General features: G+C 48.1%; 1 pseudogene; it reads left to right on the forward strand.

Moving 5' to 3' along the window:
* The first annotated feature begins 253 nt into the window (after positions 1-253).
* LOC141155371 (protein transport protein Sec23A-like) overlaps positions 254-18,709 on the forward strand; it is a 194,024-nt pseudogene continuing 175,568 nt past the window's right edge.

The following is an 18,709-nucleotide window of genomic DNA, read 5'->3' on the forward strand; positions in this document are numbered from 1 at the left end:
AAGGGATAGCACCTACTTAGTATAAGCCTCATTTAAAGGGATAATGCCCTCTTAGCAAAGGGATAGCATCAACCTAGTATAAACATCACTTAAAGGGATAGTGCTCACCTAGTATAATCATCATTTAACTTAGTGGCCTTATAGTATAGCCATCATTTAAAGTGATAGCATCTGCTTAGTAGTTATTTGAAGAAATCGTGCCTACTTAAAATGAACCTTACATACGATACATGTTGCCCAATCTGTAGGCAGCATGTATCAGGTATTGACAACATCAGCCAGATATGTTTTACTCTGAAACGTTATGAGGTCACAAGCTGTCTATGGATTGAGCAACATGTATCAGGCGTCACGTTTACTTTAATATAAACATCATTTAATGGGATAGCACTAGTGATGAGCGAGCACTAAAATGCTCGGGTGCTCATTGCTCGAGTCGAGCAAATCGTAATGCTCAGGTGCTCGACCCGAGCAACGAGCCCAATGTACAGTACAGACCAAAAGTTTGGACACACCTTCTCATTTAAAGATTTTTCTGTATTTTCATGACTATGAAAATTGTACATTCACACTGAAGGCATCAAAACTATGAATTAACACATGTGGAATTATATACTTAACAAAAAAGCGTGAAACAACTGAAAATATGTCTTATATTCTAGGTTCTTCAAAGTAGCCACCTTTTGCTTTGATCACTGCTTTGCACACTCTTGGCATTCTGTTTCTGAAAAACATTTACCCCTGGAGGGTATACATGAACATACTGTATAATATACAGATTGTTAGAGGTAGGCCTCTATAAAAATTTCCTATGGGCATCATAAACACCCTTAAAATAAATTATGTGGGTGTTCCATCACGGTGTCACGGGTGTGTCAGGTGTAGTAGACAGTCGCTTTGGATCTGGCTGTAGAAGGTCACTGCGCTTGGCATTACAGACGCCTTCTTCCTTCCTTTAGGACCCAGCGGTGACCTGCCTTCTGCTGCTGATTGACACACCCTGGCCTGGGAGTTAAAAACACTCAGTTTGCTCCAGGGGGTGGGTAACATACAATGACTTGCGAAAGTATTCACCCCCTGTTGGAATTTTTCATGTTTTGCTACCTCACAGCCTGGAATTTCACAGTTTTTTTTGTTGGGTTTGCATCTGTTCATGTAAAGAACATGACTGCAACTGTGAACATTTGGTTTTCATTTTATTTTGAAGCAAACAACAAAATCTACAAAATAAATGAAAACTTTAGTGTGCACCCCCTCAAGTCAGTACTTTTTAGAGACTCCTTTTGTGGCCATTACAGCTATCAGTCGCTTTGGATAGGTCTCTATGAGCTTTCCACATCTTGCCAATGAGATTTTTGCTCATTCCTCAAGGCAAAACTGCTCCAGCTCATTTAAGTTAGACGGTTTATTCTGGTTAACAGTAATCTTCAAGTCTCACCCCAGATTCTCAATTGGATGAAAGTCTGGACTTTGACTAGGTCACTCCAAAACATTTACACATTTCCCCTTCAACCACTCGAGTGTTGCTTTAGCAGTATGCTTTAGGTCATTGTCTTGTTGGAAGGTGAATCTCTGTCCCAGTCTCAAATCCCTGACAGACTGAAGCAGGTTTTCCTCAAGAATATCTCTGTATTTCGCACCATCCATCTTCCCCTCGACTCTGACCATTTTCCCTGTCCTTGCTGCCGAAAAACATCCCCACAGCATGATGCTGCCACCATCATGTTTCACTGTGGGGATGGTGTTCTTGGGGTGATGAGCTGTGTTGGTTTGGTGCCAGACATAGCGTTTACCTTGGTGGCCAAAAAGTTAAATTTTGGTCTCATCTGACCACAGCACCTTCTTGCGTACATTTTGGGAGTCTCCCACATGTCTTTTGGTAAACTCAAAATGAGCTTTACAGTTTTTGTGTGTAAGTATAGGCTTTTTTCTGCCCACTCTTCCATGAAAGCCACCTCTATGGAGTGTATGGCTCATTGTTGTTGTATGGACAGATACTCCAGTCTCTACTTGGGAACTCTGAAGCTCCTTCAGGGTTACCTTTGGTCTCTGTGCTGCTTCTCTGATTATTGCCCTCCTTGACAGGCTGAGAGTTTTGGTGGGCGGCCCTCTCTTGGCAGGTTTCTTGTGGTACCATGTTCTTTCCATTTGAAGATAATGGATTTGATGGTGCTCTGGCGGATCATCAGAGATTGGCATATTTTTTTTTTCAGAACCCACCCCTGACTTGTACTTCTCAACAACTTTTTTTCTAACTTGTTTGGAGATCTCCTTGGTCTTCATGGTGTTTGGTTAGTGGTGCCTCTTGCCTAATGCTGTTGCAGCCTCTGTGGCCTTTCAAAAAAATATGTATATACTTACAGACATGTGACACTTAGGTCACACAGGTGGACTTCCTTTCACTAAGCATGTGACTTATGAAGATAATTGCTTGCACCAGAAATTTTTAGAGGCTACATTGGAAAAGTGGTGAATACATATGCACATGACAATTTTTACTTATTTATGCCTATATTTTTCTCACTTTTGATTATTTAGTGCTGATGCATCCCACACAAGCCGAATTACTAAAGTATTTAAACACAGTTTGTAATGTAACAAAATAGGTAAAAAGCCAAGAAGGGGGATTGAATACTTTTGCAACCAACTGTACATCAAAGGAGACACTGGGGGCACGTTGCAGGAAGGGCTGGGGGCATATACCTGGCAGGAGGGGCTGGGGGTATATACCTGGCAGGAGGGGCTGGGGGCATATACCTGGCAGGAGGGGCTGGGGGTATATACGTCACAGGAGGGTTAGTGGTGCCTCTTGCTTAATAGTGTTGCAGCCTCTGTGGCCTTTCAGGAAAGATGTGTATATACTGACAAACCATGTGACACTTAGATTGCACACAGGTGGTCTCCCTTCCACTAAGCATGTGCTTGTACCAGAAATTTTTAGGGGGCTTCATTGCAAAAGGGGTGAATAGATATGCACATGCCAATTTTTAGTTATTTATGCCTATATTTTTCTCATTTCACTTCATCAACTTAGACTATTTAGTGCTCATGCATCACACACAAATCGGATTAAAAAAATATTTAAACACAGGTTGGAATGTAACAAAATAGGTAAAAAGCCAAGGGGTGAATATTTTCACAATAAACTGTATATACAGTACCAGGATGGAGGACATTATATATACTAGGACGGGGACCTTACTAAATAATTGGGGGGGGGGGAGGCAACTCGTATGTCCTTATAGGATTTAGAACACTATAAGGCCCATACATCTGATGAACATACGGGGGGCGGGAGGGGGGTGGTTGTGTGTGTGGGGGGGGGGAGGTGTCCAAATTTTGCATCGGGGCCAATTGGACTTTAGTTACACCACTGGATAGCATCATCCATCTGCCCGACATTAAGTTGGAGGTGTAATGCCAGCCTTACAGTGCTGTGAGTTAATGCGTTATGTTTGTCACTTCGCCATGACATTGAAAATATATCCCTTATAATTATCGAATCAATACAAACCTCAATATTCATCACTGACCACTGGCTCCAAAGTGTCTGAGATAATTCCTTTTGAACAGAGGGAGCCCCTGCCTCTGGAATTGTGCTTCTCCAACTCTGAGTATACGAATGCTAGAGTTGGTGGCTGGCTGTCAGCAAATCCCCTGCTGTAATTACCTATTCATTGCAGGAGATCCTACTTCAATGGAGGTTGAAGTGTCATCTCTCTGTCTCACTTCCCCAGTTATAATTAATCCCATGTGTTCAATGTGAGGGTGATATGTCCACTCTCTGAAAATGTCTTTTTGGTTTTACAATTTTTCTCTACGACAATATGTAATTTTTACTTGCATAGAAATGTCATTGTCATTTGAGATAGTGTCTATTATAATTGTAATAATGTAAAAATTCATCATATGCATATTGATTTGGGAGGGTGGGGACTGTTAGTCGATAGTTTTGAATAATTTAATCAATAAAAATGGTCAAAATTTGTCTTCTAAACGGAGTTTTGTTTTCTTTACCTTTTAGTTCATGTTCCATTTGAGAAGATCGCCTTTTCTGCAGGTGTTTAACAACAGTCCAGATGAGAGTACCTACTATAGACATCACTTCATGTGTCAAGATCTTACCCAGCCCCTTATAATGATGCAGCCCATCCTTTATTCGTACTCTTTCAGTGGTCCTCCAGAGGTATGTCCAGGCATAGCTGATAACTACCATGTATTTTTTTCAGTTTATGTCATAGTGGCATTGGTATAAACCATGTTCAAATATGCAAATTCACAGTGATGGGGAAAAAAAGACACATCAAAGGCTTAAATCGCCTTGTGGGACTAAAACATGATAAATACAACATAAAAATACAGAAAGGTGTAGTTAAAACTTCATTCTAAATGATATATATTTACTGTATATTTATGTAAAGGATATGGAATGATGGAAATTAACTATGAAGTTAACTATACATTATAAATACTACATAAACCCATACATTACACATATAATTTGAATGGGTTTCAATGGGAAGATACTATACGGTTGCATCCATCATACATAGGGTCCCAGCATATAAATACCTATATCTTTACATGATTTTTTTTTAACCATGTACTGTTGAATGGAAAAGCGTAGTCTACTTAGCAATTCCATGTCTGCTGTGCTAATGAAATCCTAAGGGCATGTTTAGCGAGTATGTTATAACCTTTCCCAGTATATACGCTTCTAGTATAACAAATAGGAGGTGTGAACATAACCTTAACATGTTTCTTAACCTCTTCCCAACATTGGTCATTATGGGGTCTGCATGTAAGGAGTGGGGTCAGGACCTAAGCCCAGAGGTGTATTTAGGTCTTCTAGCACCCGGGGAAGAATTCAGTTTGGGGTCCCTCCCCGCTCCTTCCCCAGCACATGTGCGATTTGCACACTAAGGCCACCGCCCCACTATCAGTATTTTTTCTCAGGAGTGGGAGACAAAACCAGGAGTGGGTGATAATGCAGAATTGGTGACTTGTTTCTATTATACCTTTTCTCTGATTGTTCCTCACCTGGTTTTGTCTCCCACTCCCGAGATAAAATACTGACCGAATACTGTCCAAATACTGATAGTGGGGCCGTGGCCTTAGTGCCAACGAGCTGCTCTTCCTAATCCTCTCTGAGAGAAGCAGGAAGAGAAGCTCGTTGTCACATGAGTGAAGTGGCCGTGTGATGACTGATGGAACCTGCAAGCAGAGCTGAATCCCGACAGTGAGTATATTACACGCTGTCAGGATTGGCTACAGGGCTTCATTTTATAATTAATGGGCTTGTCCAGGTTTGAGATGAAAGTCACTCTATGTGACTGCAGGCTTCTGAATTCTCACAGCGCATGTGACTCGCCCCCTGGGCCGTGGGCACTCGGGACCGGGCTTCAGGGCAATGCTGGGAGTAGTGGTGGCGACCCGGTCCCGTGGCTCAGGGTGGTCAGACCAGTGGTAGTCTGCTATGTGCTGTAGGTAATGTCCGACTACGCCACCCATGGATTGCGGCTATTATGAACCGCCGCTGCAAGGCAGAACGCTGAGGCTGATGGTGTTTGCAGCTGAGGTAGTGTTACTCCCCACGAGAAGAGTGCAGCCCCAGGGCAGTGTAATGGATGGTGGGGGTGATGGTGCCGGGAGTCCCAGTACCGTTAGTGCTGGCGAAGCAAAAAGCACAAAGACAACGTGTTGCAGTCCAGGGTCTTTTACTCACAGTTCGTATATTCCCAGTCACTTCTGTCAGCAATGACCGCCCGAGCCGTGCTGCGTCCACCAGGTGAGGGGCTCGGTCAACCCCTAGGCAGTTCAGGAATATGGCACAGGACCCCCTTCCATCCTTTCTCTGGCCTGCCCCACCAGTGACCAACTTTTGTCCAGCTACCGCGGATCTGCGCGGGTAAACGTGGGCCCCGTTCCCCGCTGTCCTATATGGTGCCTTCCTAGCAGGTTTGGTGAGGTGTCGCACCAATAAATGATCACGACCTCCGGTCTTTGGCTGAGGGTAGTTTCTCCTCCACTAACTTGGGATCAGGTACCCTTAATCTGCCTGACCCTTCATCCGGTATTCTCATGGGCTCTTAGGATCCCTTCTGCCTTCTTGTTTCTGAGCCCTTCTACACTTTGGGGACTTCTCTTTTCTTTGCGGTTCCTTTCTGTTCCTTTCTGTTTCTGTTCCTTTCTTCTGGCTCTGGCCTTCACCCTAGGCCTGCCTCGTGGAGCTGGGCCCAGACTGAGCCACAGCCCCCTGTCAACCCTCTCTGGCTGAACTCCTTCTCTCACTTCTCTGACTGACCTTCTCCCAGAAGTAAGATGGTGCCCACCTTATATACCTTCCCCTAGTGTGTGAGCTCAGGTGACCAGCAACCAATGAGCTCCTACCTATGCTCCAGAAACCGTCCCCTCCTGCTCCTACATCACTGGGTTTTCCTCCCCCCTCTGTTATGATCTGCTACAGGGACTAAGGAAAGACAGGAGAACTGTACCTACAATAGAATTAAACTAGATCCCTACGATGTAACGGGGAACCTGATCCTGCGATCAGACCCGCTAAAGTCCTCGGCTAGTCTGAACGAAGACCTATAGATGTGAGGGAGGGATCCCTACAAGAACTAGGGACTGGGATAAGTTGGACACCTCCTAGCAGAAATAGTAGCAGTCAAAGACAAACACACAACAAAAAGCATAGAGGTCAGAAGACCTAGCAAAACTAACAGAGAACGGCAACAGAGCACCAAGCTAGCTCAAGAGTAGTAAATACAATGAAGTCCAGCAAGACCAGGAGGGCGGAGCCGGATTAAATAGGCAAAAATGGTCATGTGACCAGCAAACTAAAAAAAACCTAACAGGAGAGTTCTAACAGTACCCCCTCTTCTAAGAGGATCCTCCGGATCCCCTAGGCCCAGGCTTACCAGGAAACCTCCTGTGAAACGCTCTGACAAGTCTGGAAGCAGAAACATCATCCGCCCTCACCCATGAGTTATCCTCAGGTCCGAAACCCTTCCAAGCGACGAGATACTGCAAACTCCCTCTATACCGTCTAGAATTTAGGATGCGGGAAATTTCATATTCCCCGTCCTCCACCACCGGAGGAACAGTGGCAGAGGCGTCACCATCAGACACATCAGCTTTTTTCAACAGAGAAACATGAAACACCGGGTTAATCTTCCAGGACGTAGGAACCTCCAACCTAACAGCAGATTGGTTAACTATCTGAAGCACCTTAAAGGGCCCTACGAACTTGGGACCCAATTTTTTAGAAGGAATCCTCAATCGCAGATTCTTAGAGGACAACCAAACCATGTCACCAACAGCAAACAAAACCTCTTGCTGTTTCCTATCAAAGTACCTCTTAGATTTTTTGTTAGCCTCCTGAAGATTACCACGCACATCCGTCCAAACTCTCTCCAAATCACCGGAAAAACTCTCCTCCTCAGGCACAGCCGAAACCAATTTGGAGAATGACCCAAAAGACGGATGTCTCCCAGAGCAACAAAAAAAAGGCGAACACCCAGCAGAAGAGGATGTATGGTTGTTAAGAGCAAATTCAGCAAGTGGCAGAAACTCAGACCACCCCTCTTGATTGTCTGCCACAAAACAACGCAAGAACTGCTCAACATCCTGGTTCTTCCTTTCTGTCTGGCCATTAGACTCAGGATGATATCCAGATGAAAACGACAAATGAACTCCCAACCTGTCACAAAAGGCACGCCAAAAACGAGCCACGAACTGAGGTCCCCTATCAGAAACAATGTCAGTAGGAACACCATGTAGTCTGACAATTTCCTTCACAAAGGCCTTAGCGAGTGTCTTAGCGCAAGGCAGTTTGATGAAGGGAACCAAGTGACACATCTTGCTAAAACGGTCCACGACCACCCAGATGACCGTGAAACCTTCAGAGGGGGGAAGGTCAGTAATAAAGTCCATACCCAGATGTGTCCAAGGTGCACTAGGAACCTCCAGAGGGCAAAGCAACCCCGCAGCAGGAGCATGCGAAGACTTGGATCTAGCACACACAGTACATTGGCGCACCCACTTAATGACTTCCTTATGCCATCCAGGCCACCAAAAACTGCGACCCACAAGTCTCTTGGTCTCAGAAATTCCTGGATGACCTGCCAACCGAGACTCATGACACTCAACAAACAAATCTCTCCTAAAGGTCCTAGGCACAAACAACCTCCCATGGGGAGTGTTAGATGGGGCATTCTCCTGAGCTTTAAGAATCTCATCCTCCAAAACGGAGTCCAAAGCAGCAATCACAATACCTTCTTGTAAAATGTTCTCCTCTTCCTCCTCAACACCGACCATGGGAGAAAAGCTGCGAGACAAAGCATCCGCTTTAACATTCTTGGTACCCGGGATGTAAGTAACGGAAAAATTAAACCGCGAGAAAAAAAGTGCCCACCTAGCCTGACGGGCATTCAAGCGCTTGGCAGCATCAAGATAGATCAGATTTTTATGATCAGTGAAAACCTGAATGGGAAATTCAGCACCTTCCAAGAGGTGACGCCAGTGTTCAAATGCGAGTTTAATCGCCAGCAATTCCCGATTACCAATATCGTAATTAAGTTCAGTCTCAGAAAATTTTTTTGAAAAAAAGGCACAGGGATGTACTCCATCCTTGTTTTCCTGAGACAACACCGCACCGACCCCCACCGAAGAAGCATCAACCTCAACCAAAAACGGCTTAGTCACATCAGGCTGCATAAGGATGGGAGCAGAGGTGAACCTCTCCTTTAGAAACACAAAAGCTTCAATGGCCTCAGAAGTCCACTGAACCGCATTAGCACCTTTCCTGGTGAGATCGGTCAGCGGTTTGACAATAATAGAAATTTTTTTTATGAATTTTCTGTAATAATTGGCAAAACCCAAAAACCTCTGTATCAATTTCAAACCAATAGGCCTAGGCCATTCCTGCACAGCTTGAACTTTAACCGGGTCCATCTCAAAACCTTCACTGGAGATAATGTAGCCCAAAAAACTAATTCTCTGTACAGTGAACTCACATTTCTCCAGCTTAGCAAAAAGTGAATTGTCCATTAATAACTGTAATACCTCACGTACGCTCCACCAATGAGACTCCAGATCAGGCGAATAAATCAGAATGTCATCCAAATACACAACCACATTTTTGCCGATTAAAGATCTAAGGATGTCATTAATAAGATTCTGAAAAAATGCTGGAGCATTGGTAAGACCAAAAGGCATAACCAGATTCTCAAAATGACCCACAGGATTGTTAAAAGCAGTCTTCCATTCATCACCCTCCTTCATGCGCAACAAATTGTATGCCCCCCGGAGATCAATTTTAGAGAACCACTTGGCCCCCACTAACTGGTTAAATAAATCAGGAATCAATGGCAGTGGGTAAGGATTGCGTACAGTAATTTTATTAATCTCACGAAAGTCCAGACAAGGACGTAAACCGCCATCTTTTTTTTTTACAAAAAAAAATCCAACAGCCACAGGAGACTTGGAAGGCCTAATGTGACCGGCGGCCAAGCTTGTCTGTATGTATTCCTCCAAAGCCTTTCTCTCAGGAATAGTAAGATTAAATAAACGACTTTTAGGAAGAGTCGCTCCAGGGACAAATTCAATGGTACAATCATAGTCTCTATGGGGAGGCAAAATTTGTGACTCCTCCTCAGAAAAAACTCTCCAAAAATCCTGAATAGGTACAGGCAATTCCCCTCTATCCACAGCAGCAATACGTCCGTTACAACACTTGTCTTAACACTTAGGGCTCCAGGACTTAATTTCATTGGTAGACCAATCCAGTACAGGATTGTGCAATTTTAACCAGGGTAACCCCAATATTACTGGAGAAGGCAAATTATCCAATACTACCAAATCCAAATTTTCTTGGTGAATACCATTAATAGTGAGGGGAAATTCACAGACCTTATGAGTAACACTCTTCAAGGGAGAGCCATCAACAGAAACCACAGCAATAGGGGATGACAAAGTTTTAGGTTCTAATCTAAGTTTTTCCAAGAATCCCCCATCAATCACATTGAGAGTAGAACCACAATCCACAAATACCCGAAATTCAATTAATTCATCCTGAGCAGCAGTAGTGGCAGATAGGAATACTCCCTTAGAATTTAAACAGGCAATACGGGCATAACTGACCATTTTTTTTTTCTTTCTTCAAACGAAGCACACAGTTCTTAATAAAATGACCAGAATTTCCGCAATAGAAGCACAAGCCTTCAGAAAGCCTGCGATCTTTTTCCTGAGAGCGGGGTGTCATCGCTCCAATCTCCATCGGCTCTCCATTGTCAGCACAGACCCTCTCAAGACTCGGAGCTGACATAGCAGAGGATTTGCTCTCATTAACCCTTGCACGCAGTCTCCTGTCCACCCGTATAGCTAATTGCATAGCCTCCTGCAAGTTTCCAGGTGTGGGATAAGCAATCAGTAAATCCTTAACCCTTTTACCTAGCCCTGCAAGAAACAAGCTTTTCAAAGCTGAATCGTTCCACCCCACCTGGGCAGACCACCGACGGAAGTGAGAACAATATTTTTCCACATTACCTGATCCCTGCCTCAAACGTCTCAATTCAGACTCAGCAGATGAGACACGATCAGGATCATCATACAACAAACCCAAAGCAGAAAAAAAACTATCCACTGATCTAAAGCACGGATCACTAGGTTGGAGAGAGAAGGCCATCCCTGAGGATCTTTGCGCAAAAGTGACATTATGAACCCTATGCGCTGTGATTCATCACCAGAGGATCCGGGTCTCAAACGAAAATACAATAAACAAGCATTTTTAAAAGAAAAAAAATCTTGTTGTTCGCCAAAAAATAAATCAGGCAGACGTACCTTTGGTTCCACAAAATGTGCTCCAGAACAGCTACTCACGTGTTGTTGGAGCTTGGCCACCTCCAGAGAGAGTCCCTGCAAGCGTTGAGCCAAATCTTGAACCGAGACCATGATGGAAAACTGGAGGTCTTTTTTTTTCATTTAGGGCTGGACTTACTGTTATGATCTGCTACAGGGACTAAGGAAAGACAGGAGAACTGTCCCTACAATAGAACTAAACTAGATCCCTACGATGTAACGGGGAACCTGATCCTGCGATCAGACTCGCTAAAGTCCTCGGCTAGTCTGAACGAAGACCTATAGATGTGAGGGAGGGATCCCTACAAGAACTAGGGACTGGGATAAGTTGGACACCTCCTAGCAGAAATAGTAGCAGTCAAAGACAAACACACAACAAAAAGCATAGAGGTCAGAAGACCTAGCAAAACTAACAGAGAACGGCAACAGAGCACCAAGCTAGCTCAAGAGTAGTAAATACAATGAAGTCCAGCAAGACCAGGAGGGCGGAGCCGGATTAAATAGGCAAAAATGGTCATGTGACCAGCAAACTAAAAAAAACTAACAGGAGAGTTCTAACACCCTCCCCACTCCAGTCAGGGACATGGTCTGTCGTGCCTACATTACTGTACTAATGGGAGCACCGTTGAGCTGTCCCCCGGAAATGGGGTGTGTGTGATGCATTCAGCTAACTGGGCCCTGGTCCATACTCCATCCTTACCCAGGAGTGGAATATCACACCTCTGGCAGAGGTGCAATACCCCTGTAGCGGCCGAACCCTCGGGGCGCTACACATGCAGTGCACACATTTAGGATTCTCCATTGCCATGGCAAGAGTGGACAGTCATGTCACCACAAGTATGCGATTTGTATATGACGCGCCCCCTGGGCCGGGTGTGCAAGTGTGTGGGTTACCCGGAGCCGGGTCTCTGGGGTTTGTAGTCTCCGTGGCGGCGACCCGGTCCCGTGGCTCAGGGTGGTCAAACCAGTGGCAGTCCTTTATAGGAACATTCTAGCTTGAATGAGCTATAATTCTCAGGGTTTCTCTCTGTGGGCCGTAGTTTTCGGCTGGCGTAAGCGATTACCCGTTCTTTCCCCTGCTGGATCTGGGACAGTACGGCTCCTAGCCTGATGTTGCTCGCGTCCGTGTGGAGGATAAAGGGCTGGCTGTAGTCAGGGTACGCCAGGATTTCATCCCCCGTGAGGGCCATCTTCAGCTGGCGGAAGGACTCTTCTTCCAGCTTTTCCCACCTGAAGGGCGGCTTCTGTTTTTTGGCCTTCCTGGATTGACCTATCAGGAGGTCCTGCATATGAGCTGCCATTTTGGTGAAACCGGGAATGAATCTTCGGTAGTAGCCTACCAACCCGAGAAACTGCCGCACTTCCTTTATGCTGGAGGGTCTTGGCCAGTCTTTAATCACGGTGATCTTATCGGGGTCGGGAGCCACTCCGTCAGCACTCACCACGTGTCCCAGGTACTGCACCTTTGGTTTCAGCAGGTGACACTTGGAGGGTTTCACCTTTAGGCCGTAGCTTGCCAGGGCGTCAAACACTTCTGCCAGGTGTTTCAAATGGTCCTCGTAGGTCTTGGAATAAATGATGACATTGTCCAGGTATAACAAGACCGTCTCGAAATTCCGGTGTCCCAGACAGCATTCCATCAACCGCTGGAAGGTTCCTGGTGCGTTGCAGAGCCCGAACGGCATACAGTTGAATTCGCTGAGAGCCATCGGGGTGGTGAATGCAGTCTTCTCCTTGACTGCCTCTGCTACAGGAACCTGCCAGTACCCGCTAGTAAGATCCAAAGTGGAGAAGAAGTTAGCAGATTTTAATGCAGCTAAAGATTCTTCTATTCTAGGTAACGGGTACGCATCTTTGTGTGTGATACGTTTGACCTTTCTGTAGTCTACACACATTCTCATTGTGTTGTCCTTCTTTTTCACTAGAACTAGTGGAGCTGCCCAGGGGCTACAGCTGTCCCTGATTACCCCAGCCTCCTTCATGTCCCGCAACATCGCCTTTGCATGCTGATAGAGTGCAGGGGATACAGGTCGGTATCTTTCCTTTATGGGTGGATGGTCTCCTGTGGGGATGTGATGCTCTACCCCCTTTACTCGCCCAAAGTCTAGCAGGTGTTTACTAAAGACTCTTTCATACTCCTGAATCACCCGGTAGACTCCCTGTTTTTGGTGTGAGGGAGTGGAGTCAGTACCCAAATGCAGTTGCTGACACCAGCCCTCCATTTGTTTCTTAGAGCCGTTACCTTCCTCTGGTTGAGGTGGAGGCAAGGGTTCTACGGCCTTTACAGAATTTTGGTTTATGGTGAACAATTTGGCTAGCGTGGCATATCGGGGCAGGTGTACTTCTCTCTCCCCGATATTTACGATGCGGACAGGTACCCTCCCATGGCGTACATCGACAACTCCCCGTGCTGTCAAAATGGTGGGCCTACTGTCTGAGTAGACGGGCTCTACCATTGCTTGGTAGTCTCTACCTCTTAGACCAATAGCTGCCCGGCACCATATCATCATCTCACTTTTCGGGGGCATGGCAATAGGGAACGGGTCACACATTCTCACGCTACCAATCTCACCACCAGATAATTCCACCTGTTGCCGTTTCATCAGTGCCCGGATTTCTTTTTGGAGGACACGCTGCTGGCTGGAACTGGCGTTCTTGGCAACCTGCTGTAAAATGCACCTCTGCAAGACAATTTTCAATCACGTTAGTTCCCAAGGTTATTCTAGGGTGACTCTCATGACGGTCAATGTCCACAATAATCAGTCCTTGTGCCGCCAGTTCTACCTTACCGACCTTAATGGTCACCTCTTTGAACCCCACCTGCGGCATGGGCTGACCATTGCTGGCGATGATACTCAGGTCGTCATCTGGGTAGCGGGTTATGTCCGAGTCATTCCAGTACCGCTTAAAGAGCACGTACCGGATGGTAGTCACCTGTGACCCAGTGTCTAGTAGGGCACTCATAGGAATGCCATCCAGTACCACAGGCAAGACCGGACGTCCCCCTACGTATTTATTACGCCAGTTCGATGGGCCTGATGATCTTATGTCTGCGGGTTGGCCCTCTGCCCCAGGTTGTGCCCGTTTAAATGACAGTACCTTGCCATATGTCCGGGTTGATTGCAGCGGCTGCAGATGGGTTGTCCGTCCTCGTTGTATCTGTCGCTGGGTCTTCCTCTGGACGATGGGATCCTCCTCTGTCGGTGCCACGGGACGTCCTCCGGACTGGTGGCCAGCTTGATCCTTCCTGGAGGAGAGACCTGTAAAGACTGTACAGTTCGGGTTAGCGCGGCTACGCTTTTAGTTAGCTCTTGGACCTGATGGTGCAGGTCTGTAGCCGTGCTGTTGTCCAAAGCCTGCGCACCAGCTCTGCAGACAAGGGCGCCGCCTCCTGGTGATAGGTAATAGCAGGGCGCCGGTGGGTTGCAGCGCTACCCGGTGCCGGTTCTCTGAGCACCCGGATGGCCCTGTCTTTGAACTTTGCAAAGTCTAAACCAGGGTTCTGGAAGGCCATTGCACGTAACTGGGTTCGGTGGGCGTTGGACAGCAGACCCTCAATGAATTGCTCAGTTAACAGTTCATCTGCATTCCGTACACTGTCAGGGTCTGCCTGTTTAATGGCTCCCAGGGCCTCTTGCAAACTCAAAGCATAGTCTCTTATACTGTCTTGGGCCCACTGCTTGCACCCATAAAATCTCATTTTGATCTCGGCTGAGGTGCGGGTATCAAAAGTGTCCTTCAGACGGGCCAAGATCTTCTTTACGGTCTCCTTGTCCCAGTCTGACCAAGACTTTACTTCACGCTGGGCTGCGCCGATTAGCTGGCCTATCACTTTCTGGCCCTCCGTCAGGGGGTATACCTTAAATAGGCTATACAGTCTCTCTTTAAAGTCGCTTAGGGTATGCGACTCCCCTGAGTATTGGGGCAGCCAGGCCGCTCCGGGGATGTAAGGCATTGTAAATGGCATTACTGCGGCAGTGGCCGCACTGGTGGTAGAGGGTCCCTCCGTGTACGTCATCTTCCTCCCCCCTAGTTAAGTGTGGCCTACCTTCTGACGATCCTCTTCTGTAGGCCGCGGCTCCGCTGGTGCTGCTCCGGACGAGGACCTTGCGTCGCGTCCTGGTGACGTCAGCGTCGCTCTCTCTCCCTTCCATGACCTTGCGCAGCGTCGATGCGTGGGGCGGAGCTTCAGGTCTCGCGCGCTTTCGGCATCCACGCCCCTCTTCTTCCCACGCGGCGTCCCGAAGATGGCGTCCGATGGCGGGAAAACGACTGCGGATGGTGGGAAAACAGCTGCGGATGGCGGGAAACTTCTGAAGATGGCGGGAAACGGCTCCGGATGGCGGGAACCTTCACCACGGCAGGTATGACAGTCTTTTGAAGGCACGCAGTACCCGATGGTTGCGGGCACGAAATCCTGCCGACTACGCCAAAGTTGACGCGCCCCCTGGACCGGGTGTGCAAGTGTGTGGAGACCGGAGCCGGGTCTCTGGGAGTTGTAGTCTCCGTGGCGGTGACCCGGTCCCGTGGCTCAGGGTGGTCAAACCAGTGGCAGTCCTTTATAGGCTTTTAGGTTAATTGTCCGACTACGCCACCCATGGATTGCGGTCAGGGTGTACCGCCGCTGCGAGGCAGACCGCTGAGGCTGGTGTTGTATGCGCAGCAGAGAATGGGATGACTCCCCACGGGAGGAGTATAGCCTCAGGGCAATGAGTATGAATGATGGGAGTGATGGTGCACGAGCGCAGCAGGAACAACTCAGAGGCTTTACAGTGCAGTTCAGGGTCTTTACTGGTGATGATAAGGCAGACCCTCCCGGGAGTACTGGCTAGCATAAGAGGCTTGGTCAGTCTGTGAGCAAGCAGGAGTTCCCCTGGCCAGGTGGAGTTGTAGGCCTCCCCGTCTATCTGCACTCTTCCTGGCTACCTTGCTGTAAGCGAGTGGAAGTAGCCCATGTCCCTGAGTATACCGTGTGGTGCTCACCCATATGGCTGGTGACTTGGGACCTTCTGATAGCCTCCACTCCTCGATGGCGGTGCTGGTCCCTTCCTTGTGACTGAGCCTCTGGGCTTCTATGGCCAGAGGACCTGGAATCCCCTGCCGGCTGGTTTCTGCTGCTGGACTTAGAGGTTCCCACAGCCTCGGACTCCGTTGTCCGGTCATAGTCTCTTCAGCCAGGATGAGCAATATCTGCTTCCAGTCCCTGGCACTCAGCTCCTGCTCCTACAGAGCTCCTAGCTGATTCTCGCCCTGTGTCTGAAACTTCACTCCAGGCTCTGTCTGTCTAACCCCGCCCCAGACCCAGTTTATATAGGGCAGATTCCTCCCCTCCCAGGTCTGGGCAGGAGGTGTTGCATGCTTAAGGGCTCCTGACCAGGAAACCTCCCACTTGCTCTCAGACGTAATATTTCTATTACTGTGGTAACCAGACCCCTGGGGTGCCACATATACTTCTGGCCACATTCCGACTAGACGTGCCCGGCCTCGCTCAATTCATTTTCATTGAGTGAGGCCACGCATGTTTAGTCAGCACGTGACTGCATGTATACAAATCGCCAGCATGAGAGAATTCTGACAGCGTGCAGTGTGCACTGTGAGAATTCAGAAGTCTGCAGTCACATAGAATGACTGCAGACTCATCATAAATGTGGACAACATCTTTAATGCTACTAACATAAATAAAAAAAAAAAATGTCAGCATCATAAAAAACATTTACATCCAGGTACCTTATAGATGATGTCGCTGGAGGCATTCTCTTTCTTTTCTTCCTTTTGTTCAGATGCCATGATGACTTTTCTCATCCACAGCCGTCTCTGTAGACTTCCATCTTCTCCAGTCTTCTGCAGCACATCCCAACACGATGCCCTTAAAGATAGCAGTGTCATTAAAATGCCCCTGAATAAAAAATATCCGCCCTATGCTGAGCCCCTGAATAAATAACTGCCCCTCCCTATATTACCTGTACAAAATTTCACCCCCAAACTGTCCCTCTTATGGTACATGCTCTCTACACCACCCTTTCCTTTCCATACTGGGCCTCCTCTTCACACTGTCCTCACACTGTGTCCCGCCTATAGGGCTCAGTCTCTATACTGTGCCCCCTCATCACACTCACCCTCCTTAGCATACTGTTCTCTCCTGGCTGTGATCTTACACTATCCCCCCATGCTATTGCCCAACCACTACTCAGTCTCTATTGTGTGCCCACTCACACTTTTCTTCCCCCATACTGTGTCCTCACACTATTCCTCTCAATAGTCTTCTTACACGTTTCCCCCTACCTCCTAATATTTCCACCTCACACATCCCCCCCCAAATCCCCATACTGTGTCCGCACACATCCCATCACCCTTGCTTCCCATACTGTGTCCGCACACATCCCATCACCCTCGCTTCCCATACTGTGTCCGCACAAATCCCATCACCCTCGCTTTCCATACTGTGTCCGCACACATCTCATCACCGTCGCTTCCCATACTGTGTCCGCACACATCCCATCACCCTCGCTTCCCATACTGTGTCCGCACACATCCCATCACCCTCGCTTCCCATACTGTGTCCGCACACATCCCATCACCCTCGCTTCCCATACTGTGTCCGCACACATCCCATCACCCTCGCTTCCCATACTGTGTCCGCACACATCCCATCACCCTCGCTTCCCATACTGTGTCCGCACACATCCCATCACCCTCGCTTCCCATACTTTGTCCGCATACATCCCATCACCCTCGCTTTCCATACTGTGTCCGCACACATCCCATCACCCTCGCTTCCCATACTGTGTCTGCACACATCCCATAACTCTCGCTTCCCATACTGTGTCCTCACACATCCCATCACTCTCGCTTCCCATACTGTGTCCGAACACACCCCATCACCCTCGCTTCCCATACTGTGTTCGCACACATTGCAGGCGTAGGAATGTCTCAACCCGGCGGAGGACCAGGATCAAGAAGGCCCAGGAGCTTTAGAATGTGGCTCCCTAGCAAATGGGTCCCGGGGAGGATGCAGACGGAGCGGAGTACGCCACCTGTCCTCGCCTACCTGATCTATTCAGAGGGATTCCGGCTGCGAGAAGGGTACCGGCCCCCGACACCCGACCTCGCACTCTACGTCCAGGATGGGAAAGCCCGGTTAGGCCCTGAGGATCCCGCCGGGCGTCGGATGGAGAGGAATTGCCACCCGACCCCTACACCTGAGAGGAGCTCAGAGGGAGACCCGGCCTATCCACACACGCACAGACGGGAAAGGGTGAAGTCTGTAGTGCAGGAACACTCTGTTGTAGGGTCACTACCGAACACTGGACTTCCTCGGAGGTAGTCGAACCCCTGTCCCTGGTGGCCGCAGGACTCCGCGAGGAGCAGGGAGTCGCCTTCCCGCTAACAACTCTGAGTGAGTAAAGCCTTGGAAGTTCACCCCTATGGCCTACGGACTGTTCATTACGCGCCATACCACGCGACGCGGTGCCCGTACTCCCCGCGCTACTGCTACCCCCCTTCATCCTGTCTTGCCTGCCCTGAGGCCTTGCTCCGCCTGTGGGGAGCAATGAGAACTTTAACCGCCATGACACCAGGCCTCAGCGGACTGTAGCGGCGCTGGTGGCCCTTCACCAGACACCACTGGTGGCGTAGTCGTTAATCAGCCACTCAACCCGAAATAGCCCATACCATCTCTTTCTAATGTGACGGCCCTGAGCACGGGTCGGGCCCGGGCCACGGCTGCATCCCTTCTCTTCAACACAGGGCCCGACACCGAGTCCCCCAACACCCAGGGTAAAACACAGGCTTTCTGAGTAGAGGCGTCACAACCTGGCGTAGTCGGCAGGATCTCGTGCCCGCAGCAACG

The sequence above is a fragment of the Phyllobates terribilis genome, unplaced genomic scaffold (assembly GCF_046119375.1).
Source record: "Phyllobates terribilis strain yellow unplaced genomic scaffold, ASM4611937v1 Scaffold_7__3_contigs__length_470593459, whole genome shotgun sequence".
Classification (NCBI taxonomy): Eukaryota; Metazoa; Chordata; class Amphibia; order Anura; family Dendrobatidae; genus Phyllobates; species Phyllobates terribilis.